The following is an 18,309-nucleotide window of genomic DNA, read 5'->3' as shown; positions in this document are numbered from 1 at the left end:
TATTAAATATCATCTCCACCAAACAGGACAAGCTTGCATCTGTTATAGTTTTGGAGAAAAATGTGTTCATTTCATGTATGCGCGAAATGCCTTAAAAATGGCTTTAAAATGGATTTGGAGCATGGAGACGATTATCTCGGGATTGCAAGATAACCAAACAAAACTTTTAGTGGATTTCTACTTATTTTATTAAATATCATCTCCACCAAACAGGACAAGCTTGCATCTGTTATAGTTTTGGAGAAAAATGTGTTCATTTCATGTATGCGCGAAATGCCTTAAAAATGGCTTTAAAATGGATTTGGAGCATGGAGACGATTATCTCGGGATTGCAAGATAACCAAACAAAACTTTTAGTGGATTTCTACTTATTTTATTAAATATCATCTCCACCAAACAGGACAAGCTTGCATCTGTTATAGTTTTGGAGAAAAATGTGTTCATTTCATGTATGCGCGAAATGCCTTAAAAATGGCTTTAAAATGGATTTGGAGCATGGAGACGATTATCTCGGGATTGCAAGCATAACCAAACAAAACTTTTAGTGGATTTCTACTTATTTTATTAAATATCATCTCCACCAAACAGGACAAGCTTGCATCTGTTATAGTTTTGGAGAAAAATGTGTTCATTTCATGTATGCGCGAAATGCCTTAAAAATGGCTTTAAAATGGATTTGGAGCATGGAGACGATTATCTCGGGATTGCAAGATAACCAAACAAAACTTTTAGTGGATTTCTACTTATTTTATTAAATATCATCTCCACCAAACAGGACAAGCTTGCATCTGTTATAGTTTTGGAGAAAAATGTGTTCATTTCATGTATGCGCGAAATGCCTTAAAAATGGCTTTAAAATGGATTTGGAGCATGGAGACGATTATCTCGGGATTGCAAGATAACCAAACAAAACTTTTAGTGGATTTCTACTTATTTTATTAAATATCATCTCCACCAAACAGGACAAGCTTGCATCTGTTATAGTTTTGGAGAAAAATGTGTTCATTTCATGTATGCGCGAAATGCCTTAAAAATGGCTTTAAAATGGATTTGGAGCATGGAGACGATTATCTCGGGATTGCAAGATAACCAAACAAAACTTTTAGTGGATTTCTACTTATTTTATTAAATATCATCTCCACCAAACAGGACAAGCTTGCATCTGTTATAGTTTTGGAGAAAAATGTGTTCATTTCATGTATGCGCGAAATGCCTTAAAAATGGCTTTAAAATGGATTTGGAGCATGGAGACGATTATCTCGGGATTGCAAGATAACCAAACAAAACTTTTAGTGGATTTCTACTTATTTTATTAAATATCATCTCCACCAAACAGGACAAGCTTGCATCTGTTATAGTTTTGGAGAAAAATGTGTTCATTTCATGTATGCGCGAAATGCCTTAAAAATGGCTTTAAAATGGATTTGGAGCATGGAGACGATTATCTCGGGATTGCAAGATAACCAAACAAAACTTTTAGTGGATTTCTACTTATTTTATTAAATATCATCTCCACCAAACAGGACAAGCTTGCATCTGTTATAGTTTTGGAGAAAAATGTGTTCATTTCATGTATGCGCGAAATGCCTTAAAAATGGCTTTAAAATGGATTTGGAGCATGGAGACGATTATCTCGGGATTGCAAGATAACCAAACAAAACTTTTAGTGGATTTCTACTTATTTTATTAAATATCATCTCCACCAAACAGGACAAGCTTGCATCTGTTATAGTTTTGGAGAAAAATGTGTTCATTTCATGTATGCGCGAAATGCCTTAAAAATGGCTTTAAAATGGATTTGGAGCATGGAGACGATTATCTCGGGATTGCAAGATAACCAAACAAAACTTTTAGTGGATTTCTACTTATTTTATTAAATATCATCTCCACCAAACAGGACAAGCTTGCATCTGTTATAGTTTTGGAGAAAAATGTGTTCATTTCATGTATGCGCGAAATGCCTTAAAAATGGCTTTAAAATGGATTTGGAGCATGGAGACGATTATCTCGGGATTGCAAGATAACCAAACAAAACTTTTAGTGGATTTCTACTTATTTTATTAAATATCATCTCCACCAAACAGGACAAGCTTGCATCTGTTATAGTTTTGGAGAAAAATGTGTTCATTTCATGTATGCGCGAAATGCCTTAAAAATGGCTTTAAAATGGATTTGGAGCATGGAGACGATTATCTCGGGATTGCAAGATAACCAAACAAAACTTTTAGTGGATTTCTACTTATTTTATTAAATATCATCTCCACCAAACAGGACAAGCTTGCATCTGTTATAGTTTTGGAGAAAAATGTGTTCATTTCATGTATGCGCGAAATGCCTTAAAAATGGCTTTAAAATGGATTTGGAGCATGGAGACGATTATCTCGGGATTGCAAGATAACCAAACAAAACTTTTAGTGGATTTCTACTTATTTTATTAAATATCATCTCCACCAAACAGGACAAGCTTGCATCTGTTATAGTTTTGGAGAAAAATGTGTTCATTTCATGTATGCGCGAAATGCCTTAAAAATGGCTTTAAAATGGATTTGGAGCATGGAGACGATTATCTCGGGATTGCAAGATAACCAAACAAAACTTTTAGTGGATTTCTACTTATTTTATTAAATATCATCTCCACCAAACAGGACAAGCTTGCATCTGTTATAGTTTTGGAGAAAAATGTGTTCATTTCATGTATGCGCGAAATGCCTTAAAAATGGCTTTAAAATGGATTTGGAGCATGGAGACGATTATCTCGGGATTGCAAGATAACCAAACAAAACTTTTAGTGGATTTCTACTTATTTTATTAAATATCATCTCCACCAAACAGGACAAGCTTGCATCTGTTATAGTTTTGGAGAAAAATGTGTTCATTTCATGTATGCGCGAAATGCCTTAAAAATGGCTTTAAAATGGATTTGGAGCATGGAGACGATTATCTCGGGATTGCAAGATAACCAAACAAAACTTTTAGTGGATTTCTACTTATTTTATTAAATATCATCTCCACCAAACAGGACAAGCTTGCATCTGTTATAGTTTTGGAGAAAAATGTGTTCATTTCATGTATGCGCGAAATGCCTTAAAAATGGCTTTAAAATGGATTTGGAGCATGGAGACGATTATCTCGGGATTGCAAGATAACCAAACAAAACTTTTAGTGGATTTCTACTTATTTTATTAAATATCATCTCCACCAAACAGGACAAGCTTGCATCTGTTATAGTTTTGGAGAAAAATGTGTTCATTTCATGTATGCGCGAAATGCCTTAAAAATGGCTTTAAAATGGATTTGGAGCATGGAGACGATTATCTCGGGATTGCAAGATAACCAAACAAAACTTTTAGTGGATTTCTACTTATTTTATTAAATATCATCTCCACCAAACAGGACAAGCTTGCATCTGTTATAGTTTTGGAGAAAAATGTGTTCATTTCATGTATGCGCGAAATGCCTTAAAAATGGCTTTAAAATGGATTTGGAGCATGGAGACGATTATCTCGGGATTGCAAGATAACCAAACAAAACTTTTAGTGGATTTCTACTTATTTTATTAAATATCATCTCCACCAAACAGGACAAGCTTGCATCTGTTATAGTTTTGGAGAAAAATGTGTTCATTTCATGTATGCGCGAAATGCCTTAAAAATGGCTTTAAAATGGATTTGGAGCATGGAGACGATTATCTCGGGATTGCAAGATAACCAAACAAAACTTTTAGTGGATTTCTACTTATTTTATTAAATATCATCTCCACCAAACAGGACAAGCTTGCATCTGTTATAGTTTTGGAGAAAAATGTGTTCATTTCATGTATGCGCGAAATGCCTTAAAAATGGCTTTAAAATGGATTTGGAGCATGGAGACGATTATCTCGGGATTGCAAGATAACCAAACAAAACTTTTAGTGGATTTCTACTTATTTTATTAAATATCATCTCCACCAAACAGGACAAGCTTGCATCTGTTATAGTTTTGGAGAAAAATGTGTTCATTTCATGTATGCGCGAAATGCCTTAAAAATGGCTTTAAAATGGATTTGGAGCATGGAGACGATTATCTCGGGATTGCAAGATAACCAAACAAAACTTTTAGTGGATTTCTACTTATTTTATTAAATATCATCTCCACCAAACAGGACAAGCTTGCATCTGTTATAGTTTTGGAGAAAAATGTGTTCATTTCATGTATGCGCGAAATGCCTTAAAAATGGCTTTAAAATGGATTTGGAGCATGGAGACGATTATCTCGGGATTGCAAGATAACCAAACAAAACTTTTAGTGGATTTCTACTTATTTTATTAAATATCATCTCCACCAAACAGGACAAGCTTGCATCTGTTATAGTTTTGGAGAAAAATGTGTTCATTTCATGTATGCGCGAAATGCCTTAAAAATGGCTTTAAAATGGATTTGGAGCATGGAGACGATTATCTCGGGATTGCAAGATAACCAAACAAAACTTTTAGTGGATTTCTACTTATTTTATTAAATATCATCTCCACCAAACAGGACAAGCTTGCATCTGTTATAGTTTTGGAGAAAAATGTGTTCATTTCATGTATGCGCGAAATGCCTTAAAAATGGCTTTAAAATGGATTTGGAGCATGGAGACGATTATCTCGGGATTGCAAGATAACCAAACAAAACTTTTAGTGGATTTCTACTTATTTTATTAAATATCATCTCCACCAAACAGGACAAGCTTGCATCTGTTATAGTTTTGGAGAAAAATGTGTTCATTTCATGTATGCGCGAAATGCCTTAAAAATGGCTTTAAAATGGATTTGGAGCATGGAGACGATTATCTCGGGATTGCAAGATAACCAAACAAAACTTTTAGTGGATTTCTACTTATTTTATTAAATATCATCTCCACCAAACAGGACAAGCTTGCATCTGTTATAGTTTTGGAGAAAAATGTGTTCATTTCATGTATGCGCGAAATGCCTTAAAAATGGCTTTAAAATGGATTTGGAGCATGGAGACGATTATCTCGGGATTGCAAGATAACCAAACAAAACTTTTAGTGGATTTCTACTTATTTTATTAAATATCATCTCCACCAAACAGGACAAGCTTGCATCTGTTATAGTTTTGGAGAAAAATGTGTTCATTTCATGTATGCGCGAAATGCCTTAAAAATGGCTTTAAAATGGATTTGGAGCATGGAGACGATTATCTCGGGATTGCAAGATAACCAAACAAAACTTTTAGTGGATTTCTACTTATTTTATTAAATATCATCTCCACCAAACAGGACAAGCTTGCATCTGTTATAGTTTTGGAGAAAAATGTGTTCATTTCATGTATGCGCGAAATGCCTTAAAAATGGCTTTAAAATGGATTTGGAGCATGGAGACGATTATCTCGGGATTGCAAGATAACCAAACAAAACTTTTAGTGGATTTCTACTTATTTTATTAAATATCATCTCCACCAAACAGGACAAGCTTGCATCTGTTATAGTTTTGGAGAAAAATGTGTTCATTTCATGTATGCGCGAAATGCCTTAAAAATGGCTTTAAAATGGATTTGGAGCATGGAGACGATTATCTCGGGATTGCAAGATAACCAAACAAAACTTTTAGTGGATTTCTACTTATTTTATTAAATATCATCTCCACCAAACAGGACAAGCTTGCATCTGTTATAGTTTTGGAGAAAAATGTGTTCATTTCATGTATGCGCGAAATGCCTTAAAAATGGCTTTAAAATGGATTTGGAGCATGGAGACGATTATCTCGGGATTGCAAGATAACCAAACAAAACTTTTAGTGGATTTCTACTTATTTTATTAAATATCATCTCCACCAAACAGGACAAGCTTGCATCTGTTATAGTTTTGGAGAAAAATGTGTTCATTTCATGTATGCGCGAAATGCCTTAAAAATGGCTTTAAAATGGATTTGGAGCATGGAGACGATTATCTCGGGATTGCAAGATAACCAAACAAAACTTTTAGTGGATTTCTACTTATTTTATTAAATATCATCTCCACCAAACAGGACAAGCTTGCATCTGTTATAGTTTTGGAGAAAAATGTGTTCATTTCATGTATGCGCGAAATGCCTTAAAAATGGCTTTAAAATGGATTTGGAGCATGGAGACGATTATCTCGGGATTGCAAGATAACCAAACAAAACTTTTAGTGGATTTCTACTTATTTTATTAAATATCATCTCCACCAAACAGGACAAGCTTGCATCTGTTATAGTTTTGGAGAAAAATGTGTTCATTTCATGTATGCGCGAAATGCCTTAAAAATGGCTTTAAAATGGATTTGGAGCATGGAGACGATTATCTCGGGATTGCAAGATAACCAAACAAAACTTTTAGTGGATTTCTACTTATTTTATTAAATATCATCTCCACCAAACAGGACAAGCTTGCATCTGTTATAGTTTTGGAGAAAAATGTGTTCATTTCATGTATGCGCGAAATGCCTTAAAAATGGCTTTAAAATGGATTTGGAGCATGGAGACGATTATCTCGGGATTGCAAGATAACCAAACAAAACTTTTAGTGGATTTCTACTTATTTTATTAAATATCATCTCCACCAAACAGGACAAGCTTGCATCTGTTATAGTTTTGGAGAAAAATGTGTTCATTTCATGTATGCGCGAAATGCCTTAAAAATGGCTTTAAAATGGATTTGGAGCATGGAGACGATTATCTCGGGATTGCAAGATAACCAAACAAAACTTTTAGTGGATTTCTACTTATTTTATTAAATATCATCTCCACCAAACAGGACAAGCTTGCATCTGTTATAGTTTTGGAGAAAAATGTGTTCATTTCATGTATGCGCGAAATGCCTTAAAAATGGCTTTAAAATGGATTTGGAGCATGGAGACGATTATCTCGGGATTGCAAGATAACCAAACAAAACTTTTAGTGGATTTCTACTTATTTTATTAAATATCATCTCCACCAAACAGGACAAGCTTGCATCTGTTATAGTTTTGGAGAAAAATGTGTTCATTTCATGTATGCGCGAAATGCCTTAAAAATGGCTTTAAAATGGATTTGGAGCATGGAGACGATTATCTCGGGATTGCAAGATAACCAAACAAAACTTTTAGTGGATTTCTACTTATTTTATTAAATATCATCTCCACCAAACAGGACAAGCTTGCATCTGTTATAGTTTTGGAGAAAAATGTGTTCATTTCATGTATGCGCGAAATGCCTTAAAAATGGCTTTAAAATGGATTTGGAGCATGGAGACGATTATCTCGGGATTGCAAGATAACCAAACAAAACTTTTAGTGGATTTCTACTTATTTTATTAAATATCATCTCCACCAAACAGGACAAGCTTGCATCTGTTATAGTTTTGGAGAAAAATGTGTTCATTTCATGTATGCGCGAAATGCCTTAAAAATGGCTTTAAAATGGATTTGGAGCATGGAGACGATTATCTCGGGATTGCAAGATAACCAAACAAAACTTTTAGTGGATTTCTACTTATTTTATTAAATATCATCTCCACCAAACAGGACAAGCTTGCATCTGTTATAGTTTTGGAGAAAAATGTGTTCATTTCATGTATGCGCGAAATGCCTTAAAAATGGCTTTAAAATGGATTTGGAGCATGGAGACGATTATCTCGGGATTGCAAGATAACCAAACAAAACTTTTAGTGGATTTCTACTTATTTTATTAAATATCATCTCCACCAAACAGGACAAGCTTGCATCTGTTATAGTTTTGGAGAAAAATGTGTTCATTTCATGTATGCGCGAAATGCCTTAAAAATGGCTTTAAAATGGATTTGGAGCATGGAGACGATTATCTCGGGATTGCAAGATAACCAAACAAAACTTTTAGTGGATTTCTACTTATTTTATTAAATATCATCTCCACCAAACAGGACAAGCTTGCATCTGTTATAGTTTTGGAGAAAAATGTGTTCATTTCATGTATGCGCGAAATGCCTTAAAAATGGCTTTAAAATGGATTTGGAGCATGGAGACGATTATCTCGGGATTGCAAGATAACCAAACAAAACTTTTAGTGGATTTCTACTTATTTTATTAAATATCATCTCCACCAAACAGGACAAGCTTGCATCTGTTATAGTTTTGGAGAAAAATGTGTTCATTTCATGTATGCGCGAAATGCCTTAAAAATGGCTTTAAAATGGATTTGGAGCATGGAGACGATTATCTCGGGATTGCAAGATAACCAAACAAAACTTTTAGTGGATTTCTACTTATTTTATTAAATATCATCATCTCCACCAAACAGGACAAGCTTGCATCTGTTATAGTTTTTGGAGAAAAATGTGTTCATTTCATGTATGCGCGAAATGCCTTAAAAATGGCTTTAAAATGGATTTGGAGCATGGAGACGATTATCTCGGGATTGCAAGATAACCAAACAAAACTTTTAGTGGATTTCTACTTATTTTATTAAATATCATCTCCACCAAACAGGACAAGCTTGCATCTGTTATAGTTTGGAGAAAAATGTGTTCATTTCATGTATGCGCGAAATGCCTTAAAAATGGCTTTAAAATGGATTTGGAGCATGGAGACGATTATCTCGGGATTGCAAGATAACCAAACAAAACTTTTAGTGGATTTCTACTTATTTTATTAAATATCATCTCCACCAAACAGGACAAGCTTGCATCTGTTATAGTTTTGGAGAAAAATGTGTTCATTTCATGTATGCGCGAAATGCCTTAAAAAATGGCTTTAAAATGGATTTGGAGCATGGAGACGATTATCTCGGGATTGCAAGATAACCAAACAAAACTTTTAGTGGATTTCTACTTATTTTATTAAATATCATCTCCACCAAACAGGACAAGCTTGCATCTGTTATAGTTTTGGAGAAAAATGTGTTCATTTCATGTATGCGCGAAATGCCTTAAAAATGGCTTTAAAATGGATTTGGAGCATGGAGACGATTATCTCGGGATTGCAAGATAACCAAACAAAACTTTTAGTGGATTTCTACTTATTTTATTAAATATCATCTCCACCAAACAGGACAAGCTTGCATCTGTTATAGTTTTGGAGAAAAATGTGTTCATTTCATGTATGCGCGAAATGCCTTAAAAATGGCTTTAAAATGGATTTGGAGCATGGAGACGATTATCTCGGGATTGCAAGATAACCAAACAAAACTTTTAGTGGATTTCTACTTATTTTATTAAATATCATCTCCACCAAACAGGACAAGCTTGCATCTGTTATAGTTTTGGAGAAAAATGTGTTCATTTCATGTATGCGCGAAATGCCTTAAAAATGGCTTTAAAATGGATTTGGAGCATGGAGACGATTATCTCGGGATTGCAAGATAACCAAACAAAACTTTTAGTGGATTTCTACTTATTTTATTAAATATCATCTCCACCAAACAGGACAAGCTTGCATCTGTTATAGTTTTGGAGAAAAATGTGTTCATTTCATGTATGCGCGAAATGCCTTAAAAATGGCTTTAAAATGGATTTGGAGCATGGAGACGATTATCTCGGGATTGCAAGATAACCAAACAAAACTTTTAGTGGATTTCTACTTATTTTATTAAATATCATCTCCACCAAACAGGACAAGCTTGCATCTGTTATAGTTTTGGAGAAAATGTGTTCATTTCATGTATGCGCGAAATGCCTTAAAAATGGCTTTAAAATGGATTTGGAGCATGGAGACGATTATCTCGGGATTGCAAGATAACCAAACAAAACTTTTAGTGGATTTCTACTTATTTTATTAAATATCATCTCCACCAAACAGGACAAGCTTGCATCTGTTATAGTTTTGGAGAAAAATGTGTTCATTTCATGTATGCGCGAAATGCCTTAAAAATGGCTTTAAAATGGATTTGGAGCATGGAGACGATTATCTCGGGATTGCAAGATAACCAAACAAAACTTTTAGTGGATTTCTACTTATTTTATTAAATATCATCTCCACCAAACAGGACAAGCTTGCATCTGTTATAGTTTTGGAGAAAAATGTGTTCATTTCATGTATGCGCGAAATGCCTTAAAAATGGCTTTAAAATGGATTTGGAGCATGGAGACGATTATCTCGGGATTGCAAGATAACCAAACAAAACTTTTAGTGGATTTCTACTTATTTTATTAAATATCATCTCCACCAAACAGGACAAGCTTGCATCTGTTATAGTTTTGGAGAAAAATGTGTTCATTTCATGTATGCGCGAAATGCCTTAAAAATGGCTTTAAAATGGATTTGGAGCATGGAGACGATTATCTCGGGATTGCAAGATAACCAAACAAAACTTTTAGTGGATTTCTACTTATTTTATTAAATATCATCTCCACCAAACAGGACAAGCTTGCATCTGTTATAGTTTTGGAGAAAAATGTGTTCATTTCATGTATGCGCGAAATGCCTTAAAAATGGCTTTAAAATGGATTTGGAGCATGGAGACGATTATCTCGGGATTGCAAGATAACCAAACAAAACTTTTAGTGGATTTCTACTTATTTTATTAAATATCATCTCCACCAAACAGGACAAGCTTGCATCTGTTATAGTTTTGGAGAAAAATGTGTTCATTTCATGTATGCGCGAAATGCCTTAAAAATGGCTTTAAAATGGATTTGGAGCATGGAGACGATTATCTCGGGATTGCAAGATAACCAAACAAAACTTTTAGTGGATTTCTACTTATTTTATTAAATATCATCTCCACCAAACAGGACAAGCTTGCATCTGTTATAGTTTTGGAGAAAAATGTGTTCATTTCATGTATGCGCGAAATGCCTTAAAAATGGCTTTAAAATGGATTTGGAGCATGGAGACGATTATCTCGGGATTGCAAGATAACCAAACAAAACTTTTAGTGGATTTCTACTTATTTTATTAAATATCATCTCCACCAAACAGGACAAGCTTGCATCTGTTATAGTTTTGGAGAAAAATGTGTTCATTTCATTTATGCGCGAAATGCCTTAGAAATGGCTTTAAAATGGATTTGGAGCATGGAGACGATTATCTCGGGATTGCAAGATAACCAAACAAAACTTTTAGTGGATTTCTACTTATTTTATTAAATATCATCTCCACCAAACAGGACAAGCTTGCATCTGTTATAGTTTTGGAGAAAAATGTGTTCATTTCATGTATGCGCGAAATGCCTTAAAAATGGCTTTAAAATGGATTTGGAGCATGGAGACGATTATCTCGGATTGCAAGATAACCAAACAAAACTTTTAGTGGATTTCTACTTATTTAATTAAATATCATCTCCACCAAACAGGACAAGCTTGCATCTGTTATAGTTTTGGAGAAAAATGTGTTCATTTCATTTATGCGCGAAATGCCTTAGAAATGGCTTTAAAATGGATTTGGAGCATGGAGACGATTATCTCGGGATTGCAAGATAACCAAACAAAACTTTTAGTGGATTTCTACTTATTTTATTAAATATCATCTCCACCAAACAGGACAAGCTTGCATCTGTTATAGTTTTGGAGAAAAATGTGTTCATTTCATGTATGCGCGAAATGCCTTAAAAATGGCTTTAAAATGGATTTGGAGCATGGAGACGATTATCTCGGGATTGCAAGATAACCAAACAAAACTTTTAGTGGATTTCTACTTATTTAATTAAATATCATCTCCACCAAACAGGACAAGCTTGCATCTGTTATAGTTTTGGAGAAAAATGTGTTCATTTCATTTATGCGCGAAATGCCTTAGAAATGGCTTTAAAATGGATTTGGAGCATGGAGACGATTATCTCGGGATTGCAAGATAACCAAACAAAACTTTTAGTGAATTTCTACTTATTTTATTAAATTTCATCTCCACCAAACAGGACAAGCTTGCATCTGTTATAGTTTTGGAGAAAAATGTGTTCATTTCATGTATGCGCGAAATGCCTTAAAAATGGCTTTAAAATGGATTTGGAGCATGGAGACGATTATCTCGGGATTGCAAGATAACCAAACAAAATTTTTAGTGGATTTCTACTTATTTAATTAAATATCATCTCCACCAAACAGGATAAGCTTGCATCTGTTATAGTTTTGGAGAAAAATGTGTTCATTTCATTTATGCGCGAAATGCCTTAGAAATGGCTTTAAAATGGATTTGGAGCATGGAGACGATTATCTCGGGATTGCAAGATAACCAAACAAAACTTTTAGTGGATTTCTACTTATTTTATTAAATATCATCTCCACCAAACAGGACAAGCTTGCATCTGTTATAGTTTTGGAGAAAAATGTGTTCATTTCATGTATGCGCGAAATGCCTTAAAAATGGCTTTAAAATGGATTTGGAGCATGGAGACGATTATCTCGGGATTGCAAGATAACCAAACAAAACTTTTAGTGGATTTCTACTTATTTTATTAAATATCATCTCCACCAAACAGGACAAGCTTGCATCTGTTATAGTTTTGGAGAAAAATGTGTTCATTTCATTTATGCGCGAAATGCCTTAGAAATGGCTTTAAAATGGATTTGGAGCATGGAGACGATTATCTCGGGATTGCAAGATAACCAAACAAAACTTTTAGTGGATTTCTACTTATTTTATTAAATATCATCTCCACCAAACAGGACAAGCTTGCATCTGTTATAGTTTTGGAGAAAAATGTGTTCATTTCATGTATGCGCGAAATGCCTTAAAAATGGCTTTAAAATGGATTTGGAGCATGGAGACGATTATCTCGGGATTGCAAGATAACCAAACAAAACTTTTAGTGGATTTCTACTTATTTTATTAAATATCATCTCCACCAAACAGGACAAGCTTGCATCTGTTATAGTTTTGGAGAAAAATGTGTTCATTTCATGTATGCGCGAAATGCCTTAAAAATGGCTTTAAAATGGATTTGGAGCATGGAGACGATTATCTCGGGATTGCAAGATAACCAAACAAAACTTTTAGTGGATTTCTACTTATTTAATTAAATATCATCTCCACCAAACAGGACAAGCTTGCATCTGTTATAGTTTTGGAGAAAAATGTGTTCATTTCATGTATGCGCGAAGTGCCTTAAAAATGGCTTTAAAATGGATTTGGAGCATGGAGACGATTATCTCGGGATTGCAAGATAACCAAACAAAACTTTTAGTGGATTTCTACTTATTTAATTAAATATCATCTCCACCAAACAGGACAAGCTTGCATCTGTTATAGTTTTGGAGAAAAATGTGTTCATTTCATTTATGCGCGAAATGCCTTAGAAATGGCTTTAAAATGGATTTGGAGCATGGAGACGATTATCTCGGGATTGCAAGATAACCAAACAAAACTTTTAGTGGATTTCTACTTATTTTATTAAATATCATCTCCACCAAACAGGACAAGCTTGCATCTGTTATAGTTTTGGAGAAAAATGTGTTCATTTCATGTATGCGCGAAATGCCTTAAAAATGGCTTTAAAATGGATTTGGAGCATGGAGACGATTATCTCGGGATTGCAAGATAACCAAACAAAACTTTTAGTGGATTTCTACTTATTTAATTAAATATCATCTCCACCAAACAGGACAAGCTTGCATCTGTTATAGTTTTGGAGAAAAATGTGTTCATTTCATTTATGCGCTAAATGCCTTAGAAATGGCTTTAAAATGGATTTGGAGCATGGAGACGATTATCTCGGGATTGCAAGATAACCAAACAAAACTTTTAGTGGATTTCTACTTATTTTATTAAATATCATCTCCACCAAACAGGACAAGCTTGCATCTGTTATAGTTTTGGAGAAAAATGTGTTCATTTCATGTATGCGCGAAATGCCTTAAAAATGGCTTTAAAATGGATTTGGAGCATGGAGACGATTATCTCGGGATTGCAAGATAACCAAACAAAACTTTTAGTGGATTTCTACTTATTTTATTAAATATCATCTCCACCAAACAGGACAAGCTTGCATCTGTTATAGTTTTGGAGAAAAATGTGTTCATTTCATGTATGCGCGAAATGCCTTAGAAATGGCTTTAAAATGGATTTGGAGCATGGAGACGATTATCTCGGGATTGCAAGATAACCAAACAAAACTTTTAGTGGATTTCTACTTATTTTATTAAATATCATCTCCACCAAACAGGACAAGCTTGCATCTGTTATAGTTTTGGAGAAAAATGTGTTCTTTTTATGTATGCGCGAAATGCCTTAAAAATGGCTTTAAAATGGATTTGGAGCATGGAGACGATTATCTCGGGATTGCAAGATAACCAAACAAAACTTTTAGTGGATTTCTACTTATTTTATTAAATATCATCTCCACCAAACAGGACAAGCTTGCATCTGTTATAGTTTTGGAGAAAAATGTGTTCATTTCATTTATGCGCGAAATGCCTTAGAAATGGCTTTAAAATGGATTTGGAGCATGGAGACGATTATCTCGGGATTGCAAGATAACCAAACAAAACTTTTAGTGGATTTCTACTTATTTTATTAAATATCATCTCCACCAAACAGGACAAGCTTGCATCTGTTATAGTTTTGGAGAAAAATGTGTTCATTTCATGTATGCGCGAAATGCCTTAAAAATGGCTTTAAAATGGATTTGGAGCATGGAGACGATTATCTCGGGATTGCAAGATAACCAAACAAAACTTTTAGTGGATTTTTACTTATTTGGAGATGATATTTAATAAAATAAGTAGAAATCCACTAAAAGTTTTGTTTGGTTATCTTGCAATCCCGAGATAATCGTCTCCATGCTCCAAATCCATTTTAAAGCCATTTTTAAGGCATTTCGCGCATACATGAAATGAACACATTTTTCTCCAAAACTATAACAGATGCAAGCTTGTCCTGTTTGGTGGAGATGATATTTAATAAAATAAGTAGAAATCCACTAAAAGTTTTGTTTGGTTTATCTTGCAATCCCGAGATAATCGTCTCCATGCTCCAAATCCATTTTAAAGCCATTTTTAAGGCATTTCGCGCATACATTGAAATGAACACATTTTTCTCCAAAACTATAACAGATGCAAGCTTGTCCTGTTTGGTGGAGATGATATTTAATAAAATAAGTAGAAATCCACTAAAAGTTTTGTTTGGTTATCTTGCAATCCCGAGATAATCGTCTCCATGCTCCAAATCCATTTTAAAGCCATTTTTAAGGCATTTCGCGCATACATGAAATGAACACATTTTTCTCCAAAACTATAACAGATGCAAGCTTGTCCTGTTTGTGAGATGATATTTAATAAAATAAGTAGAAATCCACTAAAAGTTTTGTTTGGTTATCTTGCAATCCCGAGATAATCGTCTCCATGCTCCAAATCCATTTTAAAGCCATTTTTAAGGCATTTCGCGCATACATGAAATGAACACATTTTTCTCCAAAACTATAACAGATGCAAGCTTGTCCTGTTTGGTGGAGATGATATGTAATAAAATAAGTAGAAATCCACTAAAAGTTTTGTTTGGTTATCTTGCAATCCCGAGATAATCGTCTCCATGCTCCAAATCCATTTTAAAGCCATTTTTAAGGCATTTCGCGCATACATGAAATGAACACATTTTTCTCCAAAACTATAACAGATGCAAGCTTGTCCTGTTTGGTGGAGATGATATTTAATAAAATAAGTAGAAATCCACTTAAACGTTTTGTTTGGTTATCTTGCAATCCCGAGATAATCGTCTCCATGCTCCAAATCCATTTTAAAGCCATTTTTAAGGCATTTCGCGCATACATGAAATGAACACATTTTTCTCCAAAACTATAACAGATGCAAGCTTGTCCTGTTTGGTGGAGATGATATTTAATAAAATAAGTAGAAATCCACTAAACGTTTTGTTTGGTTATCTTGCAATCCCGAGATAATCGTCTCATGCTCCAAATCCATTTTAAAGCCATTTTTAAGGCATTTCGCGCATACATGAAATGAACACATTTTTCTCCAAAACTATAACAGATGCAAGCTTGTCCTGTTTGGTGGAGATGATATTTAATAAAATAAGTAGAAATCCACTAAAAGTTTTGTTTTGGTTATCTTGCAATCCGAGATAATCGTCTCCATGCTCCAAATCCATTTTAAAGCCATTTCTAAGGCATTTCGCGCATAAATGAAATGAACACATTTTTCTCCAAAACTATAACAGATGCAAGCTTGTCCTGTTGGTGGAGATGATATTTAATAAAATAAGTAGAAATCCACTAAAAGTTTTGTTTGGTTATCTTGCAATCCCGAGATAATCGTCTCCATGCTCCAAATCCATTTTAAAGCCATTTTTAAGGCATTTCGCGCATACATGAAATGAACACATTTTTCTCCAAACTATAACAGATGCAAGCTTGTCCTGTTTGGTGGAGATGATATTTAATTAAAATAAGTAGAAATCCACTAAAAGTTTTGTTTGGTTATCTTGCAATCCCGAGATAATCGTCTCCATGCTCCAAATCCATTTTAAAGCCATTTTTAAGGCATTTCGCGCATACATGAAATGAACACATTTTCTCCAAAACTATAACAGATGCAAGCTTGTCCTGTTTGGTGGAGATGATATTTAATAAAATAAGTAGAAATCCACTAAAAGTTTTGTTTGGTTATCTTGCAATCCCGAGATAATCGTCTCCATGCTCCAAATCCATTTTAAAGCCATTTTTAAGGCATTTCGCGCATACATGAAATGAACACATTTTTCTCCAAAACTATAACAGATGCAAGCTTGTCCTGTTTGGTGGAGATGATATTTAATAAAATAAGTAGAAATCCACTAAAAGTTTTGTTTGGTTATCTTGCAATCCCGAGATAATCGTCTCCATGCTCCAAATCCATTTTAAAGCCATTTTTAAGGCATTTCGCGCATACATGAAATGAACACATTTTTCTCCAAAACTATAACAGATGCAAGCTTGTCCTGTTTGGTGGAGATGATATTTAATAAAATAAGTAGAAATCCACTAAAAGTTTTGTTTGGTTATCTTGCAATCCCGAGATAATCGTCTCCATGCTCCAAATTCATTTTAAAGCCATTTTTAAGGCATTTCGCGCATACATGAAATGAACACATTTTTCTCCAAAACTATAACAGATGCAAGCTTGTCCTGTTTGGTGGAGATGATATTTAATAAAATAAGTAGAAATCCACTAAAAGTTTTGTTTTGGTTATCTTGCAATCCCGAGATAATCGTCTCCATGCTCCAAATCCATTTTAAAGCCATTTTTAAGGCATTTCGCGCATACATGAAATGAACACATTTTCTCCAAAACTATAACAGATGCAAGCTTGTCCTGTTTGGTGGAGATGATATTTAATAAAATAAGTAGAAATCCACTAAAAGTTTTGTTTGGTTATCTTGCAATCCCGAGATAATCGTCTCCATGCTCCAAATCCATTTTAAAGCCATTTTTAAGGCATTTCGCGCATACATGAAATGAACACATTTTTCTCCAAAACTATAACAGATGCAAGCTTGTCCTGTTTGGTGGAGATGATATTTAATAAAATAAGTAGAAATCCACTAAAAGTTTTGTTTGGTTATCTTGCAATCCGAGATAATCGTCTCCATGCTCCAAATCCATTTTAAAGCCATTTTTTAAGGCATTTCGCGCATACATGAAATGAACACATTTTCTCCAAAACTATAACAGATGCAAGCTTGTCTGTTTGGTGGAGATGATATTTAATAACATAAGTAGAAATCCACTAAAAGTTTTGTTTGGTTATCTTGCAATCCGAGATAATCGTCTCCATGCTCAAATCCATTTTAAAGCCATTTTTAAGGCATTTCGCGCATACATGAAATGAACACATTTTTTCTCCAAACTATAACAGATGCAAGCTTGTCCTGTTTGGTGGAGATGATATTTAATAAAATAAGTAGAAATCCACTAAACGTTTTGTTGGTTATCTTGCAATCCCGAGATAATCGTCTCCATGCTCCAAATCCATTTTAAAGCCATTTTTAAGGCATTTCGCGCATACATGAAATGAACACATTTTTCTCCAAAACTATAACAGATGCAAGCTTGTCCTGTTTGGTGGAGATGATATTTAATAAAATAAGTAGAAATCCACTAAAAGTTTTGTTTGGTTATCTTGCAATCCCGAGATAATCGTCTCCATGCTCCAAATCCATTTTAAAGCCATTTCTAAGGCATTTCGCGCATAAATGAAATGAACACATTTTTCTCCAAAACTATAACAGATGCAAGCTTGTCCTGTTTGGTGGAGATGATATTTAATAAAATAAGTAGAATCCACTAAAAGTTTTGTTTGGTTATCTTGCAATCCTGAGATAATCGTCTCCATGCTCCAAATCCATTTTAAAGCCATTTTAAGGCATTTCGCGCATACATGAAATGAACACATTTTTCTCCAAAACTATAACAGATGCAAGCTTG

Source organism: Anomaloglossus baeobatrachus, unplaced genomic scaffold (assembly GCF_048569485.1).
Source record: "Anomaloglossus baeobatrachus isolate aAnoBae1 unplaced genomic scaffold, aAnoBae1.hap1 Scaffold_2602, whole genome shotgun sequence".
NCBI classification, from domain to species: Eukaryota; Metazoa; Chordata; class Amphibia; order Anura; family Aromobatidae; genus Anomaloglossus; species Anomaloglossus baeobatrachus.
The sequence above is the reverse complement of the archived record's forward strand: the minus strand, read 5'-3'. Positions refer to the sequence as shown.